The 18,255-nt window shown below is 39.5% G+C and overlaps 1 long non-coding RNA gene and 1 pseudogene across 1 annotated transcript; one reads left to right on the forward strand and one right to left on the reverse strand.

Annotated features, from left to right (window-relative positions):
* The first annotated feature begins 3,339 nt into the window (after nt 1–3,339).
* On the forward strand, nt 3,340–16,094 carry LOC118979548 (uncharacterized). The gene is made up of 3 exons (XR_005064938.1): nt 3,340–3,439; nt 3,900–4,033; nt 15,729–16,094. It is a non-coding gene; the product is annotated as an uncharacterized LOC118979548 (long non-coding RNA).
* Nucleotides 16,095–16,854: 760 nt separating this feature from the next.
* Nucleotides 16,855–17,331, reverse strand: LOC118979553 (60S ribosomal protein L27a-like; annotated as a pseudogene).
* Between the last annotated feature and the right edge of the window lie 924 nt (nt 17,332–18,255).

Here is an 18,255-nt window from a genome sequence, read left to right on the forward strand (position 1 = left end):
ATCAGGGAAGGCCACTTGGGCCTGAGATCTGAAGGATGAGTAGATGCCTGTGAACTACATGAAGAGGTGAGGCCAAAACCCCAACAATCAGTCTCAGACAGCTTCATCTCTCCAGCATCCTTGATTTGCAGTTTGCTTATTAGTTTACAACCACTTCCATATACCTCGTATTATGGTGATTCTCTGTAGGGGGAGGAACAGGCATTACTAGCCCTTGTGTAATTGAGGGTACGAGGTTCAGAGTCATTAAATGGCAAACCCACCAGACTGACTTTAGGCCTCCAATTTTAAGTCTTTAAAATATTATTCTCTCTTCCTTAGTGACTCATTTCCTTGCTCATGACCCCAACAGAAAACTCTTAGACTTACCTCTCAGGACCCACCTTCAATTCACAGTCATGTTTCACAGTAGCTACTGGATACACTCCAATAATGTCACCTTAATAAAATAGCTCTTCTGCAAATACGGGTTTTGCTTTTAAACTTTCTTGCATTAATTCCAATAATATTGTTCTGCCAAAATCTCAAATTACTGTAGCTTTAGTTTCCAATTTTCTGAGAAGGCAAGTATCCTCTTGTTTGTATTTATCATAGTTTTCTTAACCTAATATTGGACATTTATTTGTCCCAGTGAACTTTATGATTATTTTGTCCAATTGAAAAGGGCATGGGAATCTTGTTTTTATTCTAATGGAAACTATGTGAAATCAATTTTAGGAGAATTGAATTTTTCATGATATAAGATTTTTAATCCAAAAATATGGCTGATTTTTCCAGCAATTGAAATTTTTTGTGTGTTTTAACAAGACAGTAAGAGACTTTCCCCTATATTTTCTATTATTTTTGTCCCCTATATTTTCTATTGTTTTGTTAGAATTATTCCCAGGTAATTTAGTTTTTGTCATGATTTTTTAAAAGATTTTATTTATTTATCTTTAGAGGGGAAGGGAAAGAGAGAAGGAGAGAAATATCAATGTATGGCTGTCTCTCATTCATCTCCTGCTGGGAACTGGCCTGCAACCCAGGCGTGTGCCTTGACCAGGAATCAAACCACAATTGTTTGGTTCACAGACCCGCGCCAATCCACTGAGCTACACCAGCCAGGGCTATAGTTTTTGTCATGATTATGCATAGAAAAATATGGTCCCACATTTATTTTTAGTTGGCTCTTAGTAGAACAGGAAAAAAGCTATTTAAAAAAGATTTTATTTGTTTATTTTTAAGAAGGGGAAGGGTCAAGTCAAGGAACATGTATAAAGGACCCATGGACAAGGACCACAGGGAGGAGGATTGAATGTAGAAGAGGGGATGGGCAGGGCAGGGGAGAGTAATGAGGGGCTTAAGGGGGGACAGCTGTAACTGAACAACAATAAAAATAAATTAATTAATAAATAATAAAAACAGAGCTGCCTTTTGACCCAGTGATTCCACTGCTGGGAATACAGCCTAAAAATCCCAAAACACCTATTCAAAAAAACATATGCACCCCTATGTTCATAGCAGTGCTACTTACAATAATAGCCAGGTGCTGGAAACAGCCTAACTGCCCATCAGTAAATGAATGGATCAAAAACTATGGAGTAAAAGACAGAAAACTGTACTTGAACAATAATTAAATTAAATGTTTTTAAAAACTATGGTACATTTACACAATGGAATACTACACAGCAGAAGGAAGAAAGGAATTCCTGCCCTTTGCAACAGAATGGATGGAACTGGAAAATATTATGCTAAGTGAAATAAGCCAGTTGGTGAAAGGCAAATACCACATGATCTCACCTATAAGAAGAACCTAATGAACAAAATAAACTAACAAACACAATAGAACCAGAGGCATGGAAAGAAGGAACAGACTGACAGGGACCAGAGAGGAATAGGGGGGAGGGGAATAGGGTGAAAAGAAGGGGAAGGTACTAGGCAAGGATCATATATGAATGACCCATGGACATGGACCACAGTGTGGGGAACGACTGGAAGTGGGAAGCAGGCTGGACAGAGGAGGGCAAAGGGAGAGAAATTGAGACAACTGTAAAAGAATAACAATAAAATATTTAATAAAAAATTAAGTTTTAAAAAAGATTATTTCTTTTGAGATAGGGGGAAGGGAGGGAGAAAGAAAAGGGGAGAAACATCAATATGCAAGAGATACATCAATCAGTTGCCTCTTGCACGCCCCCAACTAGGGACCTTGCTTGCAACCCAGATATGTACTCTGACCAAGAATTGAAGAAGCAACCTTCCAGTTTGCATGCCAGTGTTCAATCTACTGCGCCACACCAGCCACGACAAAAAAAAACCTATTGACTTCTGTATATTTATTTAGAATCAATCCACCTTACTGAACTCAAGCAAAGTAGGTTCAGCTGCCTGTGGCAGCCAAAGCCAAAATCGTGAAACAGGTGCTGATGCAAAAGGAAAGAGGCTTTTATTCAAGTGCTGGGACCTGTGAGAATGGTGGGCTCCAGTCCCAAAGACCATCTTGCCTTCCTGCTTAAGCTGTGGTCCTTACAGGGATAGGTAGAGGAGGGCTTTCTTTCTCTACCCAACCATCCTACTAGCTTTTGGTGTGCTTCAGGCCTATCCATTAATCTTTCTAGCCTTTGGCATACTCAATGTAAGAACCTCCCCCTGTACCATCATGTCCAATGTGGGACACTCCCTGACCCTCCCTGATTATCTACAGCATCAAATCCACCCTCTGCCTTTGTAAACTCTGGACCCTTGTAATCTTACAACAGTAAAAGGATGGAGGACTCATCTTCTGTTCGTTCTTCTTGCTGTCAAAGGAAGTAGTCTTACCTATCTATCCCAGGGTCTAGAGATTCCTGCTCTCTATTAAAGGAAGGGGGTCAAGAACAGAGGGAATCCTTTATGCTAGGGAGAAGGATTCTGTCTTCGAAAGACAGCATATATGGTGTCTCAAGTATGGCACTGCTGAACAAGTGAAACTAGTAGACGGCTTCATGTTTCAAGAGATGGTGTTGCAGGTGGACTTCCATAGTGAAACCTTTGGGAGGCTCTGTTCCTTTCATCAAGGAAGAGACAGTTTAAAGACTGACCAGTGTGGCTCAGCTGATTGGGCAACATCTCACTAAGTGAAAGTTCACCACTTTGATCCCCAGTCAGGACACATGCCTGGGTTGCGGGTTCCGTCCCCAGTCTGGGCGCATACAAGAAGCAACTGATTTATGTTTCTCTTTCACATCAATGTCACTCTCCTTTTCTTTCTCCCTCCTTTCCTCTCCCTAAAAATAAATAAATTGAATCTTTTTTTAAGGGGAATTTAAATCTCTTTCAGGTTCAGGTTTCCCTTGAAGTATCAACAGCAGCAAGATCTGAGTCCTGCTCAGGTGGTGCTCACTTTACCCATGTGTGGTGGATCCACGACTCAATTTCTGAGAGCTTCAGGGAAGAGTGTGCTGTCAGCAGGGCATCATAGGTATTGGTCCATTGCTCGGCTAACTTGTGTTCAGGACCTTGACTCTTCCAGGTCCTTATTAAGACTGGAATGAGCATCAGGGCTGGAACAGGTATAAAGGCTCATCAGATGGGTAGACAGACCTATAATGATCAAATTCGTGCAAAGTTGTTAGTGTTTGCTCTAAATGTTGTATATGCTGTTTGTTTTTTGATTCATGTTCTAAATCTACCTAAAATGGAAACTTGGAAGGGTCACCCACAAACTATTTTAAAAGGGCTTAGTGTAAGCCCATTTCAGGGGCATTACCAGAGCAGAGGAAGAGAGAGTACCTAGTCCCACTTCAAATGTGTTCCCTGGCATATTTTTTGCCAGGATCCTCTTTATTTTGTTGTTCACTTTCTCAGTCTTCCCCATAGGCTAAGGTCTCCAAGATGCATGTAGTTTCCATTGAATCTGTAGTGCTTGCTCTATATTCTAGGAGATTTCAGAAGTGAAATTCTGGCAAGTCCAGGTGGAGAATTAAATCCCAGAGAAGTGGCAACCCCCGGGTGGCCCATCCCAACACCTCCTCAACAGTGCAGCTACCGTGAGAACTGCCTCTCCAACATACAGGTAAGCGTACCATAGCAATCCAGTTCAGTAGATTCCCTGCACCCAGCAACCTCAAAATTCCCTTTGCATGCTTAACACCCTCACTCCCTAAGTCCAATAGCCTTTCCTCCCTGCCATACTCCATGGGTGTGGACTACAATGAAAGCATACCTGGACTCAGTGTAGATGCCAACACTCTCTCCCTGGGACAATCCTAAGTCTCCAGTGAGGGCCACCAGTTCAGCCCCTTGTGCCAAGGGCCAAGGCCTCCATCACCCCATCCATGGTGCTGCTGTGTATGCAACCCTGCACTGATCACCCTCCACGTAGCTGCCCATGTGCATACAATTGCCAGCCAGGCTCCACCAAACACTGACCCAACAGATCTGGCCCACTGGAACAAACCCTGTCATTGATTTCCAAGTAAACATGCCAAAGGTCCGAGCCTCAACCTGAGTCCAGGAGTAGGGTGGCCAGGTTCAAGGTAGTGATGGCCTGCAAGGCAACACTTAGGCTATCCAAAAAAAGTGGCCTTACATTTTCCCAGGTGCCTTGCCACCATTACTCTCCAATACTCTCCTCCCTATTTCAACAGGACCAGGACCTGGAGTGATACAAACACTACAGAATGAACCTCCACACCCCCAGCAAGATGTCCCAGGCAGATGTCACTGCCCAGAGACAAGGCAGTCATTCTTCTGTCATGCAAGCCAGTTTAATTTTTATGGGTTGAATGTCAACCACCCAACCTGGGGTTCTGTCAGCCCAAATGGCCTGATCAACTTGCTAACAGATCTTGGGTGGGAAGAGTCCACCCCAGGTCCCTTCAGGCAAGCCAGAAGCAGCTGAAGAGCATGCTCCAGCAGAATCCCTAAACATAATTGATTCTTCTCAGGTGAAAAGGTTATCCATACAAAGTAAATTAACAAAGTAAATCTCAGAGCAACAGTGGGGCAATCCCCACTGGAAGAAAAAAACATATGTAAGTCCTTGATCCCCCAACTGGCATTTCAGACTAGATCGGGCATGTTCAGGGTGGTATGGCCGTAGACCGAACTGGCATTTCAGAGATCTAAGGAAAGCCTGTTCCTTCAAGTGTCAAGACACTCCAGTAACTGATGCTGCAGCTAATCCCCTGGTTAGTTACATATTGCTGCCCAGTTTGAATGGTAAAACATCCCACTTTGGATAGGGATACTCCCTGGCCAAACTGGGTGCCCTCTTGGGGTCTTTGGTGAGGAATGGCATTCCTTTATCACACAGGAGTTTGAATGTTGCCTCTGTGGGCCCTATTTCAGGGGTATCTAGAAGCAGGGATAGTAGGGGAGGGGTGCCGCTGTCCGCAGCAGCAAGGGTGGTCACGAGGTGAGGCGAGGGACTTAAAAGAATGGAGAGGACCATAAGCTCTGCTGGCAAATGGCAACTTTATTCAAGGAACTGCTGGCTTATATGCAGAACTGCAGTGGCCTGAGAACAATGTTGTTTTACAAAAGTTTGTACACTCCCGAAAGCTATCAAGAGGGCAAGATGTTCTCATATCCTGAGAACATTAGCCCAAAGATAACAGTGTCCTCATGACTATCACTTTCTTGGAACATGACGCATATGCCAAGATCTTGTTCTTTCCTTCAAGGCTGAGAAGGAGAAGGTCCGGAAGATGTCAAGATACCCGCCGGCTCCAGGGACCAGAAACCGAGTCCCGTCACCATTTTCACAGTGGGGGCTCTGTCCTTGGTCCCCTGCGGCCTGGCGGGCTCCCACAGAGGGGGAATCTTCCTGATGCTAATCCTAGGATTCCCAGGTTCAGGGCATTAAAGAGACTCATCTCCTCATTTTCCTTTGCTTCCTGTGTCTCACTATCAGGGAGGGGTTTTGAAGCCAACTCCCTTCTCTGCACCATTAACTTATTCCCTTTCTTTTCCAAATCCTTATTATATAAAGACATAAATGCCTGGACATAAGGGATTTTGTCCCATATCCCTGACCACTGCAGAGTGACCAGATTAACAACTGAAGGAAACTACCATAGACAGTAGATCCCTAGAAGTCTCAGAGCAGGCTGCCTAAGGTCAGATGGGGTTAATATCTGACATCACCAGAGGCAGATCTAGAAAGAAAAAACAGTAGTAAACACTAGAGGCTACTGAGATGAAATCCACTATGGTCTTCTCCATGACTAACAATATTTTCTTTCTTGTATAGCTTCTTAACATTCATTTCTTATCCATCAAGTTTGTGCATATTAAGTCACTAGAATTTATACTATAGTTTATTTCTCTCCTTTCTTATAATAGTCTTAATCTCTTTACACCCTTATTAATAGTGGTTCATTTGTGGTTGATACTGAGATTGTAGGGCAGGTGGAGATATTCTTGTGGCTGTGGGTTTGTTCCCTGGGCTTTGTGGTTTTCTTCTGGCAGCACCTGCACAACAGCACACAAGATGTGGTAGATGGAGTGACCCTCAGTCAACCAGCTGGAGGAAAGGACCCACCAAAGAAAAACCCAACAACAATCAAAACCCAAAGACAAACACAGAGCCCACACAAACAGTAACCCAAGAGCATCAAGTTCAGGTGATCAAGGAGACTGCACCACTGAATCTCACAGGTCTTCTACCATAGAAGTTCACACCATAAATTCAGGGAGTCAGAAAAGATCGATTTAAGAAACAGAGACTAACAAGAAGAGTCTTACAAACAATGGGAAGACAAAGAAACAAATCTCAAACAAAAGGAAAGCAGAAATCCTCAGAAAGAATGCTAAATGAAATAGAGGCAAGTCAACTACCAGATATTGCGTTCAAAACAATAGTTATGAGGAAGCTCAGTGAGCTCACAGAGAATTACCACAAACTATAGGGAATCTATGAGGAACTTGCTGCAAACTATATCAACATGAAAGGAAATAGAAACTATCAACAAGAATCGAGAGGAAATGAAGACTACAATCTCTGAATTGAAGAACACAGCAGAAGGAATCAAAAGCAGGCTCAATGAAGCAGAGGATTGAATCAGTAAGATGGAGGACAAGGTAGAAAAAAACTCTCAAAAAGAGCAAGAAAAGGAAAAAAAGACTAAAAAGAACAAAAAGGGGTTAAGGGAACTGCAGGAAAACATGAGATGTAATAATATCCATATAACAGGGATACCAGAAGGAGGAGAGAAATGGATAGAAAATCTGTTTGAAAAACTCATGATGGAAAACTACCCTAATTTGATGAGAGAAAAAGTCACACATATATAGGAAGCACAGAGGGTCCCAATCGAGAGGAATCCAAAGAGGCCCAAACCAAGACACATCATAATTAATATGGCAAAATTCCAAGACAAAGAGAGAATCTTAATGGCAGCAAGGGAGAAACAGGAAGTAATGTACAAGAGAGCCCAAATAAGACTAGCAGCTGACTTCTCAATGGAAACACTCTAAGCCAGAAGAGAATGGCAAGGAATATACCAAGTAATGAAAACCAGAGGCCTGCAACCAAGACTACTCCATGCAGCAAGGTTCTCAATTATGAAGGAAGGTGAAATAATGAGTTTCCCAGACAAATGATGTCTAAAAGAATACACCTCCACCAAATCAGCAAAGCTAAAGGAACTTTAAGAAAAGAAAGAAAAAGAGTGTGAGAGAGAGAGGAACACAGGTAAGAAGGAAGTAAAATAGCAATCAATAAGTACCTATCAATAATAACCTTAAATGTAAATGGATTAAATGCTCCAATCAAAAGACATAGGGCAGCTGAATGGATGAGAAATCATGACCCATGCATATGCTGCCTACAAGAGACCCACCTGAGAACAAAAGACCTACACAGACTGAAAGTGAAGGGCTGGAAAAAAATATTCCAAGCAAATGGATAGGACAGAAGAGCCAGGAGAGCAATACTCATATCAGACAAAACAGACTTTCAAAACAAAGGCCATAAAAAGAGACCCAGAAGATCACTTCACAATACTCAAGGGAACAACCCATCAAGAAGACATAAACATTGTAAATATATATGTGCCCAAGATAGAAGCACCCAAATATATAAGGAAAATCTTGGAGGACTTCAAGGAAGATATTGACAACAACACAATTATAGTAGGGTATTTTAACACTCCACTGTCAAAAATGGATAGGTCTTCCAAACAAAATATCAACAAGGATATTGTGACATCTTCCAAACAAAATATCAGTAAAGATATTGTGGTATTGAACAATGACCTAGATCAAATGGACTTAACTGATACATAGAGAGCCTTTTATTCCAAAGAAGCAAAACATACATTCTTTTCAAATGCACATGGAACATTTTCAAAGATAGACCACATGATAGGACACAAAACAAGCCTCAACAAATTCAAGAAAATTGAGATCATATCAAGAATTTTCTCCGACCACAAGGGCCTGAAACTAGAACCCAATCTCAAGGAACAAAAACAAAACAAAACAAAACAAAAAACCTCACTCAAATTCATGGAGATTGAATAACATGATATTAAACAATGAATGGGTTAATAATTAGATGAAGGAAGAAATGAAAAAGTTTCTGGAGACAAAGGAAAATGAACTCACAATAGTCCAAAACCTATAGGCACAATAAAAGCAGTTCTGAGAGGAAAATCTTAGTGATACAGGCCTACCTAAAAACGATAGAAACATTTCAAATAAACAACCTAACTTTACATCTACAATAACTGGAGGAACAACAACAAGCAAAGCCCAAAGCAAGTAGAAGGAAGGAAATAACCAAGATCAGAGCAGAATTAAACAACAGAGACTAAAAGAAGAATTCTGAGGATCAATAAATCCAGGACCTGGTTCTTTGAAAAGATAAACAAAATCAACAAGCCTTTAAGCAGACTCATCAAGAAAAAGAGAAAGGACCCAAATAAACACAATCAGAAGTGAAAGAGGAGAGATACAACTGATACCATAAAAATACAAAGATTGTAAAAAATTACTACAAAAAAAACTGTATGCCAAGAAATTTGAAAACCTGGGCAAAATGGACAAATTTATTGAAAAGTGTAATCTTCCAAAACTGAATGAAGAAGATGCAGAAAGCCTGAACTGATAACAGCTGACAAAACTGAAGCAGTAATCAAAAAACTCCTGGCACACAAAATCTCAGGACTGGACAGTTCAGAGAGGAATTTTACAAAATATTTAAGGAAGACCTAACCCCATCCTTCACAGACTATTCCAAAAAATCCAAGAAGAGGGAAGACTCCCAAACTCTTTTAATGATGCCAGCATCATCCTAATCCCCAAAACAGATAAAGACACAACAAAGAAAGAAAAGTACAGGCCAATATTGTTGATGAACATAGATGTTAAAATCCTCAAGAAAATATTGGCAAAACGCATTTGGCAATATGTTAAAAAGATCATATACCATGACCAAGTGGAATTCGTCCCAGGGATGCAAGGATGGTCAATATTCGCAAATCACTAAATGTAATATATCACATAAACAAAATGAAACACAAAAATCACATTTCATATCAATAGATGCAGAAAAAGCATTTGATAAGGTATAGTACCCATTTATGGTAAAAGCACTCAGCAAAGTGGGAATAGAGGGAGCATTCCTCAACAAAATAAAGGCTATATATGAGAGACCTACAGCCAACATCATACTCAATGCACAAAAACTTAGAGCTTTCCCACTAAGATCAGTAACAAAACAAGGATGTCTACTTTCACCATTTCTATCCCATATAGTATTGGAAGTCCTACCCACAGCGATCAGACAAAAAAAAAAAAGAAATAAAAGGCATCCAAATTGGAAAGGAAGAAGCAAAATTGTCACTGTTGGCAGATGACATGATAGTATATATAGAAAATCCTATAGACTCCACCAAAAAACTACTTGAGTTATAAGTGAACTTGTCAAAAACAGTAGGATACAAAGTCACTATTCACAAGTCAAAGGCATTTTTGTACACCAACAATGAAATATCAGAAACAGATATCAGGGGGGAAATCTCATTTGATATAGCAATAAGAAAAATAAAGTACCTAAGAATAAACCTAACCAAGGAGGTTAAAAAAAACTGTACTCAGAAAACTACACACACTGAGGGATGAAATTAAGGAAGACACAAACAAATGGAAACATATACATGTTCATGGATTGGAGGAATTAACATCATCAAAATGTCCATACTACCCAAAGCAATTTATATATTCAACACAATCCTTATTAAAATACCAATAACATATTTTACAGATATAGAACAAGCATTTGAAAAATTTACATGGAACCATAAATGACCCTGAATAGCTTCAGCAATTTTGAGAAAGAAAAACAAAGTAGAAGGGATCACCATATCTGACACCAAACTCTATTACAAGGCCATGGTAATCAAAACAGTCTGGCACTGGCATAAGAACAGACACATAGATCAATGCAACAGAATAGAGAGCCCAGAAATAAACTTATGCCTCTGTGGTCAATTAATGTTTGCCAAAGGGGGCAGAAGCATAAAATGGAGCAAAAGTAGCCTCTTTAACAAATGGTGTTAGGAGATCTGGACAGCTACATGCAAAAAAAAAGAAACTTGATCACCCACATACACCACACACAAAAATACACTCAAGATGAATAAAAGACTTAATTATAAGTCACAACACCATTGAAGTCCTAGAGGAGAACATAAAGAGGAAAATCTCAGATAGTCCACACAGCAATATTTTCACAGATATATCCCCTAGAGCAAGGGACATAAAGGAAAAAATAAACAAATGGGACTTCATCAAAATAAAAACCTGTATGGCTAAAAAAAAATCAGCAAAATGAAAAGGGGACCAGCCACAAGGGAAGATATATTTTTCAATACCTCAGACAAAAGTTTGATCTCCAAAACATATAAAGAACTCACACTACTCCACTCCAGGAAGACAGACAATCTAATTAAAAAATGAGAAAAGGACCTGAACAGACATTTTTCCAGAGGACATACAGAGGGCCCAGAGATATATGAAAGGATACTCAGCATCACTGGCCATCAGAGAGATGCAAATTAAAACCACAATTCGATACTACTTCACACTGGTCAGAATGGCCATCATGATGAAATCAATGAACAACAATTGCTGGCAACCTTATGGAGAAAAAGGAACCCTAGTACACTGTTGGTGGGAATGCAGACTGGTTCAACCACTATGGAAAACAGTATGGAATTTCCTCAGAAAACTAAAAATGGATCTGCTTTTTGATCCAGCAATCTCAGTACTGGAATTACACCCTAAGAATCCTGAAACACCAATTCAAAAGAACCTATGCTCCCCAATGTTCATAGCAGCATAATTTACAATAGCCATGTCCTGGGGGCAACCTAAGTGCCCTTCAGTAAATGAGTGGATCAAAAAATATATATTACATTTACATGATGGAACATTACACAACAAAAAGAAAGAAGGAGCTCCTACCCTTTGCAATAGCATGGATGGAACTGGAGAGCATTCTGCTAAGTGAAATAAGTCAGGTGGTGAAAGACAAATACCATATGATCTCACCTATAAGTGGAACCTAATCAACAAAACAAACAAGCAAGCAAAATATAACCAGAGACATTGAAATTAAGAACAATCTGACAGTAACCAAAGGGGAGGTGGGAGAAGATAATGAAGGGAAAAGGGGGAAGGTTTTTCAGAAACATGTATAAAGGACACATGAACCAAGCCAAAGTAGGGTAAGATCAAAGGTGGGAAGTGGGGATGGCCAGAATGGGGTGGAGGGAAATGGAGACAACTGTACTTGAACAGCAATAAAAAAAAGTGTGGAAAAAAGATTAGATGGAATTTTTGTACTACTTTGTATTTTTACTAAAAGTGAATTTTTATAAAGTAAATAAACAGAACTAATTACAATATAGCTTTTATGTCAATGATTATTAACATAAATAAAACCGAAAAATATTTAAATAGCTGTGCCAAGAGAATAGATAGCCCTCATTATTGGACATTTGATATTGATAGAAAAACCCAAAACCTTAGGTTTGAATTTTGTTTTTTCTATTCAGTGACTTCCAATTTAAGATAATTCCATTGAATACCATGTTTAAATGTGTTGAAATGTAAATGTGTTATTTTATTCCATTAGATTAAAGTTCAACATAGTGGGGGAAAAGCTTTGAATATGGTATATCTTAATCAATGTCTTATATCACTCACAAATTTTGTAACTTTTAAATTGCTCTGTTTCTTCAACTACCAACCCATGATTGTAATAGTGTCTACTTTTGGAGGTTTTCTTGAGTATTAATTAAAACACTTTAAATAGTACCTAACATATTAGTAGCACTCAGCCTTTGTTCATTGCTATTTTTATTTCATTGTTATTATATAGTATCCAAGTATCAGAGGACAATGTATCATTAAGATATTGTATCATTAATAAATTGTTACTATACTGTATCATTAAAATTATATTTTCTATTGTTTTTTGTCTTTTAAATAGTCTTTTGCCATTTAAATAATTTGCTCTTTTATCTATACTTAGAATTATTTTAGAAATAGTAGCTGCTGAATTTTAGTGTTGTTTGAACATCTACTGATATTTTCCTAATTTTATCAATGTAAAGGATTATGTTAATGAATATTGAACCATTCTTACAGTTTTGGAATAAATATTGCTTATTGTTTTTCATTGTTTACATTATAATTGTAATTAAAAATTACAAGTCATCTGGCCCTGGCTGATGTAGCTCAGTGGATTGAGCATGGGCCTGAGAAGCAAAGGGTCGCTGGTTCGATTCCCAGTCAGGGCACATGCCTGGGTTGCAGGCCAGGTCCCCAGTGGGGGACCCATGAGAGGCAACCACACATTGATGTTTCTCTCCCACTCTTTCTCCTTCCTGTCCCCTCTCTCTAAAAATAAGTAAATAAAATATTTTTTTAAAAAATTACAAGTCATCTGAACATTTTTTCTTAAATTTTTGCAGTAAAATTATATTGGCTTGGAAACATAAATTTAGAAGATTTTTCAATGGCTTGGAGTAGCTAAGCCTGTGTTTCTAACCAGCTCCCAGCTGATGGTGATGCTATCAGTCTGTGGACACACTTTGGATAGTAAGGGTTCAAATAACTTAACATTGGAAATATCAGACCTTTAGAGGTAAACTAAAATTCAGCTTCGGGGTCATTTGGCTTTAGAGTCTTCTGATTTTTAACATACAATCGCCTCATCATTGATCTATTAATATTTTCCCTCTCTTCTTGGGTCTTTTTTATTTTTTTTAAGATTTTATTTATTTATTTTTAGCGAGAAGAAGGGAGGAAGAGAGGGAAAGAAACATCAGTGTGTGGTTGCCTCTTGTGTGCCCCAGCCTGAGGACCTGGTCCACAACCCAGGCATGTGCAGGGACTGGGAATCGAACTGACGACCCTTTGGTTTGCAGGGTGGCATTTGATCCACTGAGCCACACTAGTCAGGGCTTCTTAGGTCTTTTTTAATAGTTTGTATTTTGCCAGAAAAATATACATTTCCTGTAGGTTTTCGTAGTCATTGCGGTAGAGTTTTCTATAGTGAGTCTCATAAATCTTTTCTCACGTGCATGGGATTAGGATTCTTTTCTCATTCCTAACCTTTTTTATTTTTTATTTTTCCCTTTTCAACATTGTAAATTATCTATTTTATATAAATATATATAGTTTATTAGTCTATTCAATAAACTTTTAGAGTTATTTTCACTAGATTTTGACTTATTTATCTTTTTTACTATTTTTAAATTATTTTATCATCGTTCAAGTACAATTGTCTGCATTTACCCCCTACTCCACCCCCACCACTCCCTCCCACCCCAACCAGACCCACCTCTCTCCCTTGCTTCCACCCCCACCTCTTGGCTTTGTCCATGTGTCTTTTATAAATGTTCCTGAAAACCCTTCCCCGCATTATTTCCTCCCACCTCCCCTCTGGGTACTGTCAGACTGTTCTTAATTTCAGTGTCTCTGGTAATATTTTGCTTGCTTTTTGCTTTTGTTAATTAGGTTCCACTTATAGGTGAGATCATGTGGTATTTGTTCCTCACCACCTGGCTCATTTATTATTTTCATCCTTTCTGTTACTTTCCTATATCATTAGTTTAAACCTTTACCTCTCTTGGTTTCAATTTCCTGATTCTTTAAAAATGTTTTAAGATGAATAATCAGTTTCTTTAATTTTGGGTTTCTCTTAGAGCTCTAAATATTAATCTTAGTGCCACTTTCAGGGCCCTGTATGTCTCAATGAGATGTGGTTTCCTTTTCATTGGTTTCATGAGAATTATAACTTCCCTTTTACTGCCTCTTTGATCCAAGACTTGCCTAGGAGTTTGTTTCTTAATTTCTAACTATTTATGGGTTTTAGATCACCTCTTATCATGTATTTATAATTTTCCATTTTATGAAAAACTATTTTCTTTATTTGTGGGTCATACAGGTCCTTATATGTACTGTATAAAGTTATTTCATTATGTTATTCAGTTCAACTGAATAATGTTTTGACTTGTACAACTTTTGTATTATTTTTTTGGTCTCAAGATTTTCCCCCTGGTTTTATTAAAATATAATTGTCCTACAATCAGTGTATCGATTTAAAGTGCACAGCACAATTAACGTTTTTTGACTTTACTTCTGGCTAATTGTGAAAAGGTATTTTGAAATCTCTCATTATAATTGTATATTTATAAATTTTCCCTGCCTATGTGTATTTGGCTGCTAAAGTAAACATTTCTCAATATATTTTATTTATTTATTTTTAGGCAGAGGGGAAAGGAAGAAGAAAGAGAGGGAGAGAAATATCAATGTGTGGTTGCCTCTCATATGCCCCCTACTGAGGACCTGGCCCACAACCCAGGCATGCGCCCTGACTGGGAATCAAACCAGCAACCCTGTGGTTCTCAGGCCAGCACTCAATCCACTGAGCCACACCAGCTAAAGTAGACATTTTTTGATGTCCACTTTATAACTGTTACACCTTCTTAATGATTATCTGTGCCTTTTATATAAGGATGTTCCTTAAACTCAAAGTGCCTTTAGCCCGCGTTTCCACCTTGCCTGATAGTGATGTTGCCACACCTGCTTTCACTTGTTTTTCATTTGCTCAATATTTCTTTACCAATCACTTTATTTTTACCCTTTGGTTGTCATCTTGTTTTAAGTACTAATCAATATGTCTAATGAGCCACATCTTCACATTAATGTTTTTCTAACATTTTAAGCCTTAGCTTTCTAACATTGAGTTTATCATTTTATCCCTAAAACTTTCCTATTATTTTCCATCTTAATTGTGATGGGAAACTTGTTTTGCTATTTGTTCTGAATAGAGCATCTAGATATACTTCTGCTAGGTCATCCCCTCTTCTCCACCACACCCCCAAGCCCAGCCTAGGAGCTCTGAGTGGCATTTTCCCCTGTCTTCTTCAGGAAGACATGGGACTGAAGCCTGGTCAGTTAGACACCACATTCTAGCCTTATGGACTCAAACAGGACGAATGCAATGCAACTGGACTCAAAAAGATGGTAGCTCTTTCAGAAGAGGCACATCAGAGCACAGACGTGAAACCAGACTGCCTGAGCAAAAATGCTGGCTCTGTCTCTTATTGGTTACTTTTGGCTAGTTACTTAATATATCTCAGTTTTCCTACCTACCTCATCCTTGTGAGAATTACAAGTGTAAAAATTTAGAACAGTAGTAAGCAAATATGGGTGTTAATTATTGTTAGTTTTTTCTTTTGCCCCAGAATCTGGGAGGAGAAGCCAGGAGCTGTTGGCAACCACTACAGGGCACCTGAAGCCAGAAAAGGGACAACTCAGCATGAAGGAGAGTGGAGCCAAGAGAAGGAAAGACCTGGGCCCTGATCACAGAGCTGAGTCCTGGGGAAAATTGGTCTTCAAGCTGCTTGTACCAAGGATTTTTCAGACATGAGGCAATAAACCCCATTTTTGCCTAACATTCACTTTGGTCAGAAAGAATTGTAAGTGATATGCAACTGTCAAGCAACGTCCTGGGCTAAAAATTTGGAAAACATTTCATTCTTTCCTCTCCCTCACTGTCCACATCCTGTGTGACAAGCTGCACATTCTACTTCTTCAATTTCTTTCCACTTCCGTAACTCAGGAGAGAAAAATGAACATTGATATTTGCTGAGTACTTGTTATATATTTATAGACTGAACTAGGACAGTTCACTTTTCAACCCGGACAACACTCTTATGAAGAACCTGAAACACACAGGCAGCAACTAATTAGTCCAAGGTCATTCAGTGAGGCAGTGGTAATTCCAACTGAAGAGGCCGCAGGACACCACTATGCCATATTGTGTTGATAAACATTTGCTTAGTGTGATAACAGAAGATTACTAGACTCACTGTACTTAGTAAGGTACATAAATGTCTAATAACTGTGTTGGACACAGTTTGAAACTAATGTCATATTGTATGTCAAATGCAATGGAAAAATAAATACATAAATGAAGGCATGCTTGATGAGGGAGAAAAAACAAAAACAAAATTTTAAAAAAGTGTTTGCCGAATGGATAACCTCAGGAACAACACTTAAGAGAACTTGCTCCAGGAAGTACTCCACTTGGCACAGGCTGATGGCTCCTTAGTCCTTTTTGAAAAGGGCAATGTGTTTACAGCCATACCACCCTGAAGGTGCCTGATCATGTCTGAAAAGGGCAATGACCCTAAAGTATTCTGGTCAATGTCAGGAGTCACACATACTAGTCCTGACCACTTTCCTCTGGGAATTGGTCCTCAACCACAATCTCCCACCTTCATAAACAAGTCCTTCTGTACACACATCTAATCAAGGAGAAAATAAAACAGTTTTGGTGATATGAATCATTCAATTTTTTTTTTTTGCAAAGCACTTGGGAGCATTAAATGAACTCCCCTCCATGTGGCTTCAAGCTACCAGGACACAGGCCCCGCCAACACCCTTCATCTTGTCCTCAGCTCTTCTGCTGAAGAATTGGGCCTACATTAGGACACACTGCTTTGGGAGCTTCCCCTTCCCCAGAACTTTGTAGTAGCCTGATCGCACCACATCAGTGGTAGGAGCAGCTCCAGTCTTGGTTTTGGCAGCATTTACCCATCTGCTCACTGACCAAGGGCCACAGTTGATCAAGGTTGAGAGTGGGGCAGAAGCTGTGGTTCCTCTTTAAGTGGTAATATCTCATACCAACTTTCTCAGAGTTACCTGGACAATATTTGCTGAAGTTGATCCTGCAGTAATGCAAGCCACCAGCATTACCTCGGCCTCCCTGTGTTTGCCAATGTGGCTGTGTCCGTGGCTCATGTGGCCCTGAATTTTCCAGATCTTCCTCAGTCTGGATGGCATGTTGGTGGCTGAGATACAAAAGAGCCAGTCATTTAAATGTTGTGTTCCAACACATGAAAGAAAATACAAATTGTTAGAGTCACACTGAAAGAATGACATTTTAAGATCAACTAAACTAACAAATTTTTTGTCAGCAACCAGAAACAATTAAGGTTGTTATATACACTATTGTGAGTCTGTGTGCCTAACGATTCAAGTGACTCATTTCCCTCTGTTCCCTCTGCCCAGTTCCTAAGACCTGCCATTTTCTATCATGGTTTTCTGTTGAACCCATCCTCTTGCTTTCCACCCCTGCTCGGGCCCTCTCCATCCTTCACTCTCTGTGAAATCACTCCTGGAGAGAGCTACTGATTTCAGTCTTGCCTTCTAGAATCCAGGTCCCACAGGCAGGTGGAACCTGGCACCAGGCAGGTGGCTCCAAAATGCCCTTGACCATGTCTCTGCCCTGCCACTAACCTTTCAATATCTTTCCTTGTTTGTGCCACACGGCTCTTTTGAACAGAAACCCCAAAAACCTGGCAAGAGGAAGTTTGCGTATCTCTGTAGCACTTTTGAGAAATAAGACTAGCTTCCCGATTCTTACTTTAAACCTGTCTCAAGAATCTTAAATGCCTTAGGAAGTAAATGAACTATAGAAGAAATCCTAACTAAATGTACAAGTCTTGAACCTTGATAAAATGTTTTGTTTCCCAATCCTGAAGAAATCTTGCTGTCTTTGGGAGCAATATTGTCAGCCAAATGTCACATAAAATAAATGCAATGAGATAAAATGCAGCATCCACATTCTTAAATACAAAAACATTGCCCCCCCCTCCCGCCCCAGGCAGAAAAGATAGCTCTGGCAAGATTTCTTTCCTCCAGTCCCGCCTCCTAACTTTCCCCACCCCTAATCCCACCCTTGGTGGTTAAAACCCTAGGCTGAAG

This window comes from Sturnira hondurensis, unplaced genomic scaffold (genome assembly GCF_014824575.4).
Source record: "Sturnira hondurensis isolate 20B ecotype Veracruz unplaced genomic scaffold, ASM1482457v3 Scaffold0022542, whole genome shotgun sequence".
Taxonomy (NCBI): Eukaryota; Metazoa; Chordata; class Mammalia; order Chiroptera; family Phyllostomidae; genus Sturnira; species Sturnira hondurensis.